Below are 4,895 nucleotides of genomic sequence, written 5' to 3'. Positions count from 1 at the left end.
GGGATCATGGGATCAACCTTGGTGACCTTCCCAGCTGGATTCCAAACCAGCAAAGTCAATGGGAGGACAACTGGATTCACTTAATGACTGCCTGATAATTAAGGGCAGAGATTCCCTTAACAATATTGGGAAGGAAAAGGAAAAAAAAGGTAATGTCCTCAACTTACAACCACAATTGAGCCCAAAATATATATTGCTAAGGGAGACATTTGTGGTTTTTTTTTAATTCCTACAAAAACTTTATTAACTATTAAAAAGATAAATACAAATTATAAAATACAAAACATTTCATTAAAAATGAAAAACACTCTACACATTACGCATTAATTAGACAGTGCTTATATATCCAACATTATTCTAATATTTATTTCATATATCTGGTTATCACTCACACTTTAACCTCTTTATACCCTTCCTTCCTTATTTATTTACTCACTGGTTCCTGTTGTTTATCCATTTGTACCAGTTTTCCCAGACTGTATAATACTTTGAGTTTTCCTTTTCTTTTAAATTTTAGAGAAAGTTTGTCCATTTAGGTGCAATCGTAGACTTTTTGGATTATTAAACTCTCTGTTAGCATAAGGTCTCCTTTCCAACACTGCACGAGCGCTAATCTCGCTGCAGTAATTATATGCAAAATTAAATATTTTATCGCTTTTGCATATTCACCTTTTATTATTCCGAGTAAAAAATATGCTGTACCCCAATTTATGACTCTTCTTGCCACCAAAAAGGAATCACATGACCTCAGAATGTTGCAACCTTCATAAATATGAGTCAGTTGCCAAGCATTTGAATTTTGACCCCATAACCATGCTGGGATGCTGCCACAGTCATAAGTGTGAAAAACGGTCATAACTTTGAACCCTCCCTAAATGGCCATAAACCCAGGACTTACGTGTAAAGGCAGGCGTGTAACTCACTTATAAGAAACAATCCTTCCTTACCAGCAGAAATTTGGATTCCTTTTGTGGTTATACTTCGAGAACTATCCTTATGGGGTATAAACCACTTATCCTGGTTAGTGAATCAAGCCATTTTTGGAGTTTGGCCATGGCATTCCAACAGGGTGGAATGCCCTGGCCAAACTCTGGAAACAGGGTTAGTTGGCATGAAATGGTAAGCACCACACCCAGGGAAACGAATTAACCGAGGTTAATAAACCTAGTTTAGTAACGTGAGCCAAGTTGTAACTGACCGAGTTTTCTGTGCCACATATAAATGGACTGGTTGCTCAAATGACATTAAGTGGGGCTCAAGGTAAGTCATTTCAAACTTTAACTGAAACCAGTGAAATTAAATGCAGTGAAAGTCACTGGAGACTTTTAAGAAGAGCTTTGACTGCCATTTGTCAGAAATGGTGCGGCGTCTCCTGCTTAGGCAGGAGGGTTGGACTAGATGACCTACAAGGTCCCTTCCAACTCCGATTATCCGTTATCTGTTACAGGCAGTTTCATAGCAAATAGGTAAAAGAATAAAAGCAAATAAATAACTCTCTTGGAATCAGGAGATAATCCTACAAGTTGAAACATGGTCAGTTTAGCATATAAAAATACTACATGAAAGGATAGCAATAAAACTGTGTCTGGTAGGTTTCTACATTTTTGAGACGCAGGGCTCACCCCAAAAGTGGACGTTCTTCGGTTTTTGCCTAAATGGAAAGATCCTTTCGCCCAAACGGATTGGGAGAAGAGCAGGAAATGGGAAGATTTATTCAGTCGGCCCATTAATCTATCAATGACATCACGAATGGTTGTAGTGTTGTAAGTAAAGGGACAGGAAGGCAAAGCATGGAAAAATGGAGTCGTAATTCTTACTTTTGTTAATTTGCTGCACAGGTTGTTTCTCCTTTCCCCCTCCTTTCTTCTCTTTTTCCTCCCTCCCTCCCTCTCATTTGTCCTTTTCTTTTCTCCTTTCCTTTCTCTCCTTTCTTTCTCTTTTCTTCCTTCCTCTCATTTCTCTTTTCCTTCCTTCTTTTCTTTTCTTTCTTTTTCCTTCCTCCCTACATTCCCCTTCACTACATTAACTCCTTCCCTCCTTCCCTTGATATCTCTCTTTTCCTTCCTTCCTTCCTTCCTTCCTTCCTTCCTTCCTTCCTTCCTTCCTTCCTTCCTTCCTCCTTCACTCCCTCCCCCCTTTTTCCTTCCTTCCTCCCTCTCATTTGTCCTTTTCTTTTCTCCCTTTCCTTTCTCTCCTTTCTTTCTCTTTCCTTCCTTCCCTCCTCTCATTTCTCTTTTCCTTCCTTCCTTCTTTTCTTTCCTTTGTTTTTCCTTTCTCCCTACATTCCTTCCTTCCCTTTACTTCTTTTCCTGCTTCCCTCTTTCCCTTGATGTATCTCTTTTCCTTCCTTCCTTCCTTCCTTCCTTCCTTTTTCCTCCCTCCCTTTGTTCTCATATTTCTCTTTTTCCTTCCTTCCTTCCTCTCATTTATCTTTTCCTTGCTTCCTCCCTTCTTATTCTCTCCTTTCTTTTTCCTTTATCCCTCCCTTCCTTCTCCCTCATTTCTTTTTCTCTTTCCATTTCCTTTAATGTCTCTCTTTTCCTTCCTTCCTTCCTTCCTTCCTTCCTTCCTTCCTTCCTTCCTTCCTTCCTTTCTTTCTTCCTTCCCTTCTTCCTTCACTCCCTCCCTCCTTCCTTCCTCTCCTTTCTGTTTTCCTTCCTTCCTTCCTTCTCCCTCATTTCTTGTTCTCCTTCCCTCTTTCCCTTGATGTCTTTCTTTTCCTCCCTTCCTTCCCTTCTTCCTTCAATCCCTCCCTCCTCCCTCCTTCCTCGCTTACTTCCTACACTCCCATCCTCCCCTTTGTGTTTTCCTTCCTTCCTTCCTTCCTTCCTTCCTTCCTTCCTTCCTTCCTTCCTTCCTTCCTTCCTTCCTTCCTTCCCTCCCTCCCTCCCTCCCTGAAAAGAAACACCCACTGAACAATTTTTTAACATTGCCTGGGGTTGTGCACAACCACTCACAATGCAACCTCATTGCAGGAGCTACGGATGCTCCAAACAATCTATTTATTTGTTTGTTTGTTTATTTATTTATGTATTTTTGTCAATTGCTTATGAGATAATGGGTATAAGTAAAAGTTTCTGCATTGAACTTTCCCGTCACTGCCCCTTCGCAGAGATGGAACGACTTTTGCCTTTTGGTATCCTGGTTACAAACAGAAAAAAAGAAAGAAAGAAAGAACTTTTCAACCTGCCCGATGGCTGGAGAGTCAAAGGGTCAGCCAGGGCAGGACTGGTGGAGTCCCTGAGATCCAAAACCTGCTTTTCCAAGCACTTTTCCAACATTTCATGAGGGTTTCTTGTCAGCAAACCCCCATCTTCTGGTCGTTCCTGGGTGCTAAACCAGCGGAAGGAAAATGCTACGCTCGCTTTTCTTTGTAGCATCCTGATAAAAGGGTTGTTTTGTTTTGCTTTTGCTCTGGGGCAGCATCCTCCATGTTGGCTTAATCGCAGTTTGCTCACAAGTGACCTATAGCAGAGGTCACTAACCGGTGAGCCAAGGACCATGGGTGGTCTGCAAGAAAATGTTGGTGGTCCTCAGAGAAATGCCACCCCCCCAAAGCAATTAATCCAGGCTGCAACTCAAGTCTGCGCCACCCACGTGGCCTGCGGGAACACGAGGCTTGCGTCGCTTGCATTGCGAGCAACGTGAGATTGTGAGGGGAGGGGGGAAGGGCGGAGGGGGGGTAACTTGCCCACGCGCATCACGCACCTGGCCTGGCCACCCGGCTGCTTCTTTCCGCTTCTTTCTTCTTCTGCTGCTTATGGCTGCACGCAAGGAAAGCAGCAGAAGTCTTTCTTTCTCTCCCCCAAACTCCACCAGAAATGAGTCTTTGGGACCCTGCAAGGCCTCCTGCTCCAAGAGGCTGCGCCGGCAAAGACTCATTTCTGGTGGCGTTTGGGGGAGAGAAAGAAAGACTTCTGCGGCTTCTGCTGCTTTCCTTGCATGAAGCCAAAAGTCTCTCCCTCCCTCTCTTCCTCTGAGAACGGAGCTGGAGACGGTATCCTGCGATCCCAAATAAAGAACGATTGATCAGTAGGAAAACGGAGTGGGGGATTTTCCTGCAGCCTTTTTTGGGGGTATTTTCCCAGGGTCTCTGGTCCGTGGGATTTAAAATGATGAGTTTGGTGGTCCCTGAGGTCCAAAAGGTTGGCGACCTCTGTCTTATAGGACCCAGGGAATTGTGCAGGTATTCCCCAGCTGACAACCACGGTTGGCACTAGAATCTTCTTTGCTAAGCCTGTGTGGTTCAATGAGCCCTGTCTCACTTGACAACTCTTTTTTTTAGCCTTGGTTGTTAAACGAATTGCACCATTGTTAAACAAACCCAGCTCTCTGTCTCTCTCACACACACACACCCTGGTTGACTTTGCTTGCAGGAAGCTGGCTGGGAAGGTCCCCAAATGGAGATCCCGTGACAGCCTGCTGCCACCGTCATAAGTACATGCCGGTTGCCAAGCGGCAGAATTTTGATCACGCAACCGTGAGGATTCTGTAAAGGTTGTAAGGGTGAGGAGTGGTCATAAATAGTTTCTCTTCAGTGTCCTTGTAACTTTGAACCGTCATTAAAGGTAGTCCTTGATTCCCTTTGTGAAGGTAAGACAAGAACTACCTTGTAAGTCACACAGTAGAGTGGGATAGGAATAGGAATAGGAATGGAATTAGGAATGGAATGGAATGGAATGGAATAGAATAGAATAGAATAGAATAGAATAGAATAGAATAGAATAGAATAGAATAGAATAGAACAGAATAGGAAATGGAGAATAGAATAGAATATAGAATAGAATATTGGAATGAAGAATAGAATAGAATATTGGAATGAAGAATAGAATAGAATAGAATAGAATAGAACAGAAAATAGAATAGAAAATAGAATAGAATATAGAATAGAATAT

This window comes from Pseudonaja textilis, chromosome 5 (genome assembly GCF_049901715.1).
Source record: "Pseudonaja textilis isolate UNSWEBS1 chromosome 5, rPseTex1.2, whole genome shotgun sequence".
Taxonomy (NCBI): domain Eukaryota; kingdom Metazoa; phylum Chordata; class Lepidosauria; order Squamata; family Elapidae; genus Pseudonaja; species Pseudonaja textilis.
Note: the sequence above shows the minus strand (reverse complement) of the source record.